This window comes from Pongo pygmaeus, chromosome 3, assembly GCF_028885625.2.
Source record: "Pongo pygmaeus isolate AG05252 chromosome 3, NHGRI_mPonPyg2-v2.0_pri, whole genome shotgun sequence".
NCBI lineage: Eukaryota > Metazoa > Chordata > Mammalia > Primates > Hominidae > Pongo > Pongo pygmaeus.
Genome location: NC_072376.2, coordinates 118,880,714 through 118,893,955, shown reverse-complemented (window position 1 = coordinate 118,893,955; position 13,242 = coordinate 118,880,714). Strand labels below are relative to the sequence as shown.

General features: G+C 35.2%; 1 protein-coding gene across 6 annotated transcripts in view; it reads left to right on the top strand.

Annotated features, from left to right (window-relative positions):
* The window catches only part of TBCK (TBC1 domain containing kinase), a 266,911-nt gene that overhangs the window by 124,663 nt on the left and 129,006 nt on the right, over nucleotides 1-13,242 (top strand). The window lies entirely within an intron of this gene.

The following is a 13,242-nucleotide window of genomic DNA, read 5'->3' as shown; positions in this document are numbered from 1 at the left end:
GTGCCAGTAATTGCATGCACGTATACTGGAGTTGAAAGGCTGGGTGAATTATATCTGGAGCCCGGTAACATATTTTACCATCCTTTTCTCCTTAGACATTAACTAAGAAGATTGTGTTTTAAAATTATATTCATTTATTCAAATATCTGTTGACTTCTAGAAGTGGGTGTATCTATATATATAAAACACTTGTATCTGTATATATGTATAAAACTAGTCTTATTGGTGGTTTATTATTTCTTTGTACCGGAACAGAATATTCATGCATAATTATTTAAAGATGATCCAGTGGTAATCTGTAAGTGTGACTGATACTTCTAACTTGGGTTATCTTAATTATTAATACATAGGGTATTACTCCCTTGTCCTGGTAACTCACTTGACTGCCTTGTGTATTAGTTCTCTAATATTTTCAGTTAGATAATTCAACTTGCCTCTTAGAATTTCTCTATAGAATCAACAGGATTTGGAATCCAGTGGAATGTTTAGTGTATGGAAGAATTCCTTATATTTTAACCAAGGTGGGGAATGGGAACAAATTAGGAAATGAGTGAGCATGGTACTGACAAAGATAGTGAGTTAAGTTTTAGATGCATGCTTAAGATATTATGGGGCAGCTAGATTTAGAAGCTGAGGCACTGTTAGAGATTTTTAAGTGACAAAATGACAAGTATAATTTCAAGATCTTACTTGTCAGAGTCTAAAGTTTCCTATAGTCAGTTAGGCTCTGGTGAAGCCCTAGTAGGTTAGGCTCTCATAAAAATATTTCACTTGAAGGCAGGCCTTATTAAGGAGAATTATAATGCTCTTGGCATATTTAGAATGGCTCTTTTTTTCCTCAATACCTGCTAGGAGCATAAAGGGATTTTTTGTGATCTTGATGATGTTTGAAGCATGAATCAGCTAAATACATGAGAAGGATCATTACAAGGACAAATAATGCAAAAATGTTGTATAGATTACTAATGGTGTCAGTGAGACTAAACTGCAGTAAGTGGGACTTGTGAAAAATACTATGTTTGGAACAAAAAAGCAAGGCAAGATTATAATTACTTTTGGAAAACATCCAATAATGTTTAGCAATAAGAAAACTCACCAACTTTCTTTAGTGTTTTTGAGATGTGAAGCATACAAATTGTGTGAACTGCTGGTCAGGAAATTGTGTCCACTTTCTATGAGACCTATCTAAGTTTACTCACTGATTACAAGTTTAATAAATACTATATGACAAGCACAGTATTAGGCACTGGGGCCATAAAAATAAATAAGACATAGTGTAGCTCTGTAGTAGGATGGAGAGAAAGCATTGGCAGCTTAGAAAATAGTATAAGGATAACACAGATATGTGAAGCTCATGGCTGTCTTATTGTAAATAGGATGTTAATAGAGGATAGGTTGAGAGAGAGAGACCTGGAGTGGATGGGCTGGGGTGGTGGTACTGGTGGTAGTGATAAAAGTTGGTAAAATAGGTAGAGGAATGGTTATGGGGGCCTTGCATGATATGCTGAGGAAATTGGATATTATTTTATATGCAATTGGAAAGTTTTAAGCACAGAAATGACATGATCCTATCTATATTTTGGAAAAATGATTCTGGCTGTAGTATGGAAGATGGATTGGACACCTGAAATGCTATGATTCTAAGCAGTAGAAAGAGAGCAGCTGTCCAGGGATAACTTCAAGAATGTGGTAAAAGAGTATTATTGAATTTAGCTCTTTACCAAAATAAATTATATGACAAAGTCCTGAGAGATTTCTAATATTTTAGAATTCTCTCTTAAGTAATAACATTCTATGCTGTATTCCTTGAAGTGTAGTTGATACTTATTACTAACAATCCTTCAATGTGGATCAGTGAGTTACTCAAGGTTATTAATTCTTTGTTGGAAGACTAGAATCTATGCCATTTCTATCCACTATAATTTTATTTTATGTCAGTACATTAAGTAGTGATACATGTGCTGTCAACTTGAAGGTGTCATGAGTATTGTCCTTAGACCTTACCTTATAGAGAGTGCTTCATAATATGCATATTTTATTCCCTCTACTTTCTTCTCCACTAATAAGATAAGGAACTTTATCATTTTCAGTCTTCTTCTGCAGTGATAATTTCATTGTGTTATTGTTGGGCTAGTTTGATGTCATAAGACATCATAAGACAGAACCAATGACAAAAACCACATGATTATCTCAATAGATGCAGAAAAGACCTTCAGCAAAATTCAACAGCCTTTCATGCTAAAAACTCTGAATAAACTAGGTACTGATGGAACGTATCTCAACATAACAAGAGCTATTTGTGACAAACCCACAGCCAATATCATACTGAACGGGCAAAAACTGGAAGCATTCCCTTTGAAAACTGGCACAAGACAAGGATGCCCTCTCTCACCACTCCTATTCAACATAGTTTTGGACGTTCTGGCCAGGGCAGTCAGGCAAGGGAAAGAAATAAAGTGTATTCATATAGGAAGAGAGGAAGTCAAATTGTCTCTGTTTGCAGATGACATGATTGTATATTTAGAAAACCCCATCATCTCAGCCCCAAATCTCCTTAAGCTGATAAGCAACTTCAGCAAAGTCTTGGGATACAAAATCAATGTGCAAAAATCACAAGCATTTCTTCACCAATAACACATAAATGAGAGCCAAATCGTGAGTGAACTGCCATTCACAATTGCTACTAAGAGAATAAAATACCTATGAATCCAACTTACAAGGGGTGTGAAGGACCTCTTCAAAGAGAACTACAAACCACTGCTCAAGGAACTAAGAGAGGACACAAACCGATGGAAAAACATTCCATGCTCATGGATAGGAAGAATCAATATCGTGAAAATAGCCTTACTGCCCAAAGTAATTTATAGATTCAATGCTATCCCCATCAAGCTACCAATGACTTTCTTCACAGAATTGGAAAAAACTACTTTAAACTTCATATGGAACCAAAAAAGAGCCCACATAGCCAACACAATCTTGGGCAAGAAAAACAAAGCTGGAGGCATCATGCTTTCTGACTCCAAACTCTACTGCAAGGCTACAGTAACCAAAACAGCATGGTACTGTACAAAAACAGATATATAGACCAATAGAACAGAACAGAGTCCTCAGAAATAACACCACACATCTACAAGCATCTGATCTTTAACAAACCTGACACACACAAGCAATGGGGAAAAGATTCCCTATTTAATAAATGGTGTTGGGATAACTGGCTAGCCATATGCAGAAAACTGAAACTGGACCCCGTCCTTACACCTTATACAAAAATCAACTCAAGATGGATCAAAGACTTAAACGTAAGACCTAGAACCATAAAAATCCTAGAAGAAAACCTGGGCAGTACCATTCAGGACATAGGCATGGGCAAAGACTTCATGTCTAAAACACCAAAAGCAATGGCAACAAAAGCCAAAATTGACAAATGGGATCTAATTAAACTAAAGAGCTTCTGCACAGCAAAAGAATCTATCATCAGAGTGAACAGGCAACCTACAGAATGGGAGAAAATTTTTGCAATCTATCCATCTGACAAAGGGCTAATATCCAGAATCTACAAGGAACTTAAACAAATTTACAAGAAAAAAAGCCAAGAACCCCATCAAAAAATGGACACAGGATATGAACAGACACTTCTCAAAAGAGGACATTTATGCAGCCAACAGACATGAAAAAATGCTCATCATCACTGGTCGTTAGAGAAATGCAAATCAAAACCACAATGAGACCATCTCACACCAGTTAGAATGGTGATCATTAAAGAGTCAGGAAACAACAGGTGCTGCAGAGGTTGTGGAAAAATAGGAACGTTTTTACACTGTTGGTGGGAGTGTAAAGTAGTTCAACCATTGTGGAAGACAGTGTGGTGATTCCTCAAGGATCTAGAACTAGAAATACCATTTGACCCGGTAATCCCGTTACTGGTTATATACCCAAAGGATTATAAATCATTCTGCAATAAAGAGACATGCACACATATGTTTATTGCAGCACTATTCACAATAGCAAAGACTTGGAACCAACCCAAATGTCCATCAATGATAGACTGGATTAAGAAAATGTGGCACACATATACCATGGAATACTATGCAGCCATAAAAAAGGATGAGTTCATGTCCTTTGCAGGGACGTGGATGAAGCTGGAAACCACCATTCTCAGCGAATTATCACAAGATAGAAAACCAAACATTGCATGTTCCCCCTCATAAGTGGGAGTTGAACAATGAGGACACATGGACACAGGGAGGGGAACATCACACACTGGGGCCTGTGCAGAGTGGGGGCTAGGGGAAGGATAACATTAGTAGAAATACCTAATGTAGGTGATGGGTTGATGGGTGCAGCAAACCACCATGGCACATGTATACCTGTGTAACAAAACTGCACATTCTGCACATGTAACCCAGAACTTTAAGTATAATAAAAACAAGAAAAAAAAGAAAAAAAAAAACATACTACTAGAGAAAATCACCTAACCACAAAGGAAGACTTTAAGAGAGGATAAAAGGAAGAAAGTGTCTACAAAACAAGCAAATAGCAAGTAATAAAATAACAATAGCAAATCCTTACCTATTATTAATAACCTTGAATATAAATAGGTTTAATTTATTTATCCAATAAAAAGACCTAGAATGGCTGAATTGATTTAAAAAAAAAGACACAACTATATGCTGTCTACAAGAAACTCTACCTTTGAAGACATGCAGAGACTAAAAGTGAAGGGATGAGAGAAGATTCAGAAACTATAAAGAGAGCTGGAGGAACTGTACATATATCAGATAAAACAGATTTTAATTCAATAATAGTTTTAAAAAAGACGAAGTCCATTATATGATGATAAAAGTCAATATAGCAAGAGGATATAACAATTATGTATACACCCAACCAACTCTGGAGCATCAAAATATAAAACAAATATTAATTAACCTAAAGAGAGAGATTGAGTGCAGTGTTATAATAGAAGGGGACTCAGCACCCCACTTCTAGCAATACACAGGTCATCCAGACAGAAAGTCAACACAGAAACACTGGAGTTAAACTGTACTCTAGACCAAATGGACCTGACAGACATTTACAGAACGTTCCATCCAACAGCTGCAGAATACACATTTTTCTCAAAAGCACATGGAACATTCTCCAGGATGGACCCTGTGTTCACAAAACAAGTCTTAAATTTTCAAAAATCAAAATTATATCAAATATATTTTTAGATCACAATGGAATAAAACTAGAAATCATTAAGAAAAGGAACATTAGAAACTACAAATTTATGGAAATCAAATGATGTGCTTCTGAACAACAAATGGGTCAATGAAGAAATTAGAAAGGAAATTGTAGTATTCCTGTATTTAATAGAAAATGTGCAGATGAAAATGGAAATATGCCAAAATATATGGAATACAGCAAAAACAGTTCTAAGAGGGTAGTTTATTGCAGTAAACACCTACATCAGAAAAGTAGAAATAATTCAAATAAAGAACTTCACCATGCACCTCAAAGAAGTAGAAAAGCAGGAACAAATAAAACATTGGTAGAAGGAAAGAAATAATAAAGAGCAGAATAAAAACAAATGAAATTCAGGCTAAGAAAACAATACAAAAGATCAACAAAAGGAAAAGTTGGTTTTTGAAAAGATTAGCAAAATCAATAATCCTTTAGCTAGACTAGCAAAAAAGGGACTAGGCCCAAATAAATAAATCTTATGTAAACTGAGTCATTTTACTACAGAATGCAGACAAATTATACTACAGAATTGCAAAGGATCATTAGAGACTATTATGAACAACTATTCACTAACAAGTTGGAAAACCATGAAGAGATGAATAAATTTCTGGACACATACAACTTAGCAGGATTGAACCATAAAGAAATAGAAAACCTGAACAGATCTGCAATTAATAACAAGATAAGCAGCTGTAATAAAAAAAAATCTCCAATCAAAGAAAAGTCCAGCAGTGGATGGCTATGTTGCTGAAAGAACTAATACAAATTCTCTCAAATTCTTAAAAAAAAAAATAAAGAGGAGAGGATACTTTCAAACTCATTCTAAATACCAATATCCCTGATGGACATAGATGAAGAATTCTCAACAAAAATACAAGCAACTGAATTCAACAACATGTTAAAAAAAATCATTCACTATGGTCAAGTGGGATTCATCCCAGGAATTCAGTGATGATTCAACATATGCAAATCAGTAAACATGCTACATCACTTAACAGGATCAAGAACAAAACCCATATGATTCTTTCAATAGATACTAGAAAAGTATTTGATGAAATTCAACATTCCTTCATGATGAAAATTCTCAACAAACTGGGTATAAGAGGACCACACCTCAAAACAAGGCTATATGTGACACACCCACAGCTACTACACTGAATAAGGAAAATCTGAAAGGCTTTCCTCTAAAATCTAGAAGAAAAAGATGCCTCCTTTCACTACTTTTACTCAACAGAGTACTAGAAATTCTAGACAGAGCAATTAGGCAACAGAAAAAAAATTAAACACATTCAATTGGAAAGAAAGAACTCAAATTATTCTTTTTCACAGATGACATGACCTTATATTTGGAAAACTCTCAAGACTTCACCAAAAAACTGCTAGAACAAATTTGGGAATTCAGTAAATTGGGATACAATATCAACATATAAAAATCAGTAGCATTTCTTTAGACCAACAGTGAACAATCTGAAAAAGAAATCAAGGAAGCAGTTCTGCTTGAAATAGCTAACAAATAAAATAAAATATGTAGGAACGAATTTAACAAAAGAAGTAATAGATCTCCACAATGAGAACAAACACTAATGAAATAAATTGTAGAGGGCAATAAAAAATGGAAAGATGTCACATGCTTATAGATTAGAAGAATTAATAATGTTAACATGTTCATGCTACCCAAAGTGATCTACAGGTTCAATGTAATTTCTATCAAATACCAATGACACTCTTAACAGAATTCGAAAAAATAATCCTAATATTTTTATGGAACCACGGAAGACCCCAAGTAGCAAAAGCAATCTTGAGTAAAGAGGAGAAAACTAGAGGCCTCACACTAATTCCCAAGTATACTACAGAGCTGTAGTAACCAAAACAACATTGTACTGACATAAAAACCAGCACATAGACCAATGAAATGGAATAGATAACTCAGAAATAAATTCACACATTTACAGTCAAGTTATTTTTGACACAGGTGCCAACAATATACATTGGGGAAAAGACCGGTTTTTTAAATAAATGGTGCTGGGAAAACTGTATCTCCATATTCAGACTAATGAAACTAGACCCCTATCTCTCACCATATGCAAAAATTAAATCAAACTTTATTAAAGACTTAAATGTAAGACATGAAACTACTAGACCACATTGCGGAAATGCCTCACAACATTGATCTAGGCAAAGATTTTTGAGGTCATACCTCAAAAATACAGGCAACCAAAACCAAAGTAGACAAATAGAATTACATCAAGCTAAAATTCTTCACAGCAAAGGAAACAATCAACAGAGTGAAGAAACAACCTACAGAATGGGAGGAAATGTGCAAACTCTTCAACCTACAAAGGATTAGTAGCCAGAGTATATAAAGAACTCAAATCAATAGCCAAAAAACAATCCTATTTAAAAAATGGGTAGATGATCTGAATAGACATTTCTGAAAAGGAGACATAGAGACAGATGTGATGGTGTATACTTGTAGTCCCAAGTATTCAGATGCTGTGATATAAGATCACTTGAGCCCAGAAGTTTCAGGCTGTCGTAGGTCATAGTCTATGATCACATCTGTAGTCATTACACTCTATCTAACCTGGGTAACTTAGTGAGACCCTATATTAAAAAAAAAAAAAAACACTTAAAAATGGCCAACAAGTTATGAAAAAGTACTCAATATCACTAATTATCAGAGAAATGCAAATCAAAACCACAATGAAATTTTATCTTATCCAAGTTTAAAAGGCTATTACAAAGAAGACAAAAATAATAGATGGTGGAGAAAGTGGGATGTAGTACACTGTTAGTGGGAATGTAAATTAGTATAGCTGCTATGAAAAACAGTGTGGAGGTTCCTCAAAAAAGTAGAAATAGAAGCACCATAAGATCCAGCATTCCCAATGCTGGATATATGTCCAAAAGAAAGGAAATCAGGATATCGCAGAGATGTCTGCACTCTCATGTTTATTGCAGCACTATTCACAATAGCCAACATACAGAATCAACCTAAGTGTCTATTAATGAATGAATGAATAAAGAAAACATACATAAAAACACAATGAATTACCATTCAGCGATAAAAGGCAATGAAATCCTGTCATTTGCAACAACATGGATGTAACTGGAGGTCATCACATAAAGTGAAATAAGCCAGGCACAGAAAGACTATCTCATATTCACAGTATCACATATTCTCACTCGTACGTGGGAAACTAAATAGAGGTTGAGAGTAGATTGATAGTTGCTAGAGGCTGAGAAGAATGGGCTGGGGGATGGGGATGAAGAGAGGTTGGTTAATGGATACAAAATACAGTTAGACTGAAGGAATAAGCTCTATTGTTCAATAGATAGCACAGTAGGATGACTATAGTTAACAATAATTTGTTATATATTTCAAAATAGCTAGATTTGAAATGTTCTCAACACAAGAAAATAAATATTTGAATTGTTAGATGTTCTGATTACCCTGTTTTGATCATTATGCATTGTATGCATATAGCAGAATATCACATGTATTCCATAATTAATACATAAACTATGTACAATTTTTTGTATTAATTGAAAAATAACAGTAAAGTAGAAAAACCAAGCCATCTTCATGTTTTGTTCAAGTCTTTATAGGCAAAGGATGGACCCTAGTCAAAAAAGGGCTCCAAGGAGCCTGGCTAGACTTTGGTCAAGGAGAGCATCTTTGTCAATACCCAGAAGTTACTTCAGATAACAAAAATATAACCTATTAAACCAAAGTAAATATGTTCAGCTTACTCTTAGTTATATGTAGAGCATGCACAGCCACTGTAATGTTGCCCAATATCAAGGAAGTATAATGGAGAGAATTTGGTGTAGAAAGAGGCAGCATTCTTCATTGTTGTGGTTGAAATATTTTTACTTTGTCAAATTTTACAAAAGTGACCATTTTAATGGTAAATATGGAGAGGCATTCTTTGGAGTAGTAGAGTTACAGAGTCTTGAGACTCAGAGCCAATAGGCATAGCAGAGAGCAGGAGTGAGTGAATGTATGTAGTTATACAGGCCCCTCCCATGGTCATATCTGGGAAGGCTGGCAAAGATGAGCTTAGAAGATCAGGGAATTATCTGGAAAAACTCAATGTTCTCAGAAGGAGAAATATCTTACTTAGGAGTCTTCTAGCAAAATAACCATGTCCCCAAATTACCTTATAGTTAATCCACCAGTCACCAAGCCCTGCCCACATTTAAAAAAAAAAAAAAAAAAAAAAAAAAAATTCCAATCTGATTTTTGGTGCTGTTCTTGTAAATATATAGAATCAAAGATCACAAAATCTCTGAGGAAAGCTTCCAGTTAAGATACAGAACAGTACAAACTGAAAAAATAATATATTCAGAAAGATAACTGTGAGAAAATTAACTATGAAAAAACAGAACTTTTAAACATAACAATGAAAATTGTTGAAAATCTGGAAGTTGATTTTTTTTTCTGAGAGAGTCTTGCTCTGCAGCCAGGCTGGAGTACAGGCATGATACAGGCGTGATCACTGCTCGCTGCAGCCTTCGCCTCCCAGGTTCAAGCAATTCTCATGTCTCAGCCTCCTGAGTAGCTGGGATTACAGGTGCACTCCCCCACATTCGGCTAATTTTTGTATTTTTGTTTAGTAGAGACAGGGTTTCACCATGTTGGCCAGGCTGGTCTCAAACTCCTGGCCTCAAGTGATCCTCCTGCCTTGGCCTCCCAATGTGCTAGGATTACAGGCATGAGCCACCGTGCCTGGCCTGGAAATTGAAATTGATATAGAAATGCAATGATGTTTGTGATGAAAATGTAAGATGGTAAAATTTAGGAAATCTCACAGAGTATGAAACAAAAATACACATGGAAAGTAAGAACAAAAAGACAAAATTATTAGAAATTAAATTCAGGAAGTTCAAGATTCTTCATTATAGAATAGAAGATTTAAAAAGAAACAAATTATCATAAACATCAAAAACATACTTTTTGTGTAACTGAAGGACTACTCAGGGATCCACCAAATGCCCAGCACAATGAAGTATATGCGTAAGTATATCACCATGAAATTTCATAATACAGGGATCCTAAAAGTTAACAGAAAAACAGAAAATCATGTACAAATAATCCTAAATCAGAATTTTATCAGACTTCTCAGCAGCAGACATTGGAGCTCTACCTTTAATAACTCAGAAGGAAAAAATTCAACCCTAGAATGCTATACCTGGTCAAACTATCGGTCAAGGGCAGATTAATGATATTCATTGAAGGTTTTTAAATAGTTTACCTCCTGTGTACTCTTTCTTTGTAGCTGCTGGATAATGTGTTTCATCAAAATGAGAAGTAAATATGAAACAGTGGTAAATAATGTCTTACCCAAAAAGTTAGGAATCAAATATAGGGGAGAGCCTAAGAGAATTGGATAATAGTAAAGAGAAGTTCCAGGGCAATAGCTATGCAATAAATTTCAGAAGCAATTCATAGCCATTAAAGTGAGAGAAGAGCAGGCTCAGGAAAGCTGTCTCTTCCATCTATCCTTGCCCAAATGGTTGTGTTTATCATATTGAAAATAGTTCAGTATTTCTGAAAGATCTAATACTAATGGGTGCCAATGAAGAAATTAATAGATTTAGAGAAGTTATTTTACCCAGAGTTGCAAAATACCTCATGGAGCTTTAATTCAAACCTGGGGAACCATAATCCATGTTTTATTCACAATGCAGTGTCTCAATAATTATAATGCAAGGTTAAAAAACAGTAGTGCCATGTAATGAGAGATTACTTTGTAGGAGTAATTGTGCATTTTAATGTACAGTTCACAAAGTATTTTTGCATTATATTTTGATTATGATAATGTGCTCTGGAAGGATTTTGAGATGAGAGGTGACATGAGTCAAGTGAAATGGAAAATGAGATATCTGTTAGAACTAACAATCAGGGTAGAATCGGGATGGATGCCAGTACATCATCAAGATTCACTGTAAACCTTTTATGGTGTCGATGGGATGTCTTGCAAGCAGATACAAATGACTTTCCAATGCCAGTGATTGAAGGACTGTGCTACAACCTTTGCTCTAGATCACTGACTTAACTTTAAATTTTGCTGGTGACAGATGTGTCAAATTGATTTGAGCCCTGCAAACACAAAATCTATGGACTGAAACCCTTTCCTTTGGAAATTAATCTGTGTTAAGTAGACACACTTTAGATAGTTGAGTATTTTCTCTCATTAGCTGCCAAATTTTTATCTTAACTATTTGAATTGAAAGTTTTCTAAAATGAATTGCGGTATCTCTTTTTTCTTAAACAGGCTGGAGAAACCTGTCTTAAACTTTGATTTTTCTTCTAGCTTGTGTTTGTATTTTCTTTGTGAAATAACAAGTTGATATTGTTATAGAGCTTCACTATATTATCCATTGCCCAAATAAATAGGCCCATGCCTCAAAGCTTGTTTCACTCTGTTTTATAGTTTTTATATTAGGAATAGCATATGAGGTGATGAAATCTGACATCTTTTGGTAGCCGTGGAAGTAATGAGATGTGAAGTTGGCAAACATCCCTAAGGAATGCCTAATTGAGTAACTGGTCTTACCAGACTATCTTTTCATATTCCAAATCTAAGTTAGGAAGTAACAAAAGATGCCTTATAACCTTATAGTAACTTCAGACTTCTACTCGTAGTAACATACTTAACAAATCACTTAGCTTCCTTGTGTCTTAGTTTCTTTATCTTTAGCAGAAATAGAAGGTGGGAAGAAGAATTACAATACCTGTCTTTAATAAAATCATTGTAAGAATTAAATGGATTAAGTGAAAGTGTACAATACCTGTCACATAATAGATGGTCAGTGTTATCTTCTTTTTCTCTTCCAGATTTCTCCACCTTACCACAGCAGATAGCTCTAAATGATTACTCATGCACTATCCACAGAATTTACTTAATGCCTATTTCCTTTTCCCCTTACAAGCCCTTTATTTCAAAAAGAGGGGGAGAAAAAAAAGAACTTACCACTTTCTGACATGTAATATTTTTTTCTCCATTGCCTGCCTGAGCCTGACACTTGTACTTTTACAGAGGAAATGAGAATATATGCCATTTGCTACTTTTAGAAATATGGAAAGATAAAAACTAGTCATTGCTAAACTCCTTCATCACAGTCAACTTCTTGAATTTTTCCGCCTTTCTGTGGTCTCTCCACTTTCGCCATAGAGGACTGGCTAACTTCTCATCAGGACTGTTGACCTCCTAAAGAGATACAGTCTCATCCAAAACACAAACAGTATAGAGTTGTAGTAACCTTTCTATATATATTACCTCTGCATTAAAGATGCTTAAATTTCAAACATGAGAAACAAAAGGAAATCTAATATGAAAATGTTTCTGTTTTATCTTTTAATCAAGTGCATTTAAACCTTACTTGATTAAACTTAACTTTAAAACCTTTCTTCATTTAACTCAAGAAATTATTAAAGAATGGAGAAAAGCTGGTTGGGCACAGTGGATGATCCCTGGAATCCTAGAACTTTGGGAGGCCAAGGCAGGCGGATTGCCTGAGGTCAGGAATTCAAGAACAGCCTGGGCAACATGGCGAAACCCCATGTCTACTAAAAATACAAAAAATTAGCCAGGCGTTGTGGCATAGGCCTGTAATCCCAGCTTCTAGGGAGGCTGAGGCACGAGAATTGCTTGAACCTGGGAGGCCAAGGTTGCAGTGAGCCGTGATTGCGCCACTGCACTCCAGCCTGGGAGACAGAACAAGACTCTGTCTCAAAAACAGGAAAAAAAAAAATTGAGAAATGCTGAATTGAGATTCTGAAAATTTTTTTCTAATTATTTTATATCTTATTTAATGGCAGTAAAACTGTCAGTTCACTTTACTAGAATTCGTTCTGAATCAGCAATCAACATCTCCTAAATCTTTTGTCTACCTATTCCCAAACTGTACTCTCCCCCCACAACTTTCGTTTCACATTGGAAAAGTGGAAACATTATCAGCATAAATTTGGCAGATTTTTAAATAAGGAGATGTGTTATATTCTGTGGCATT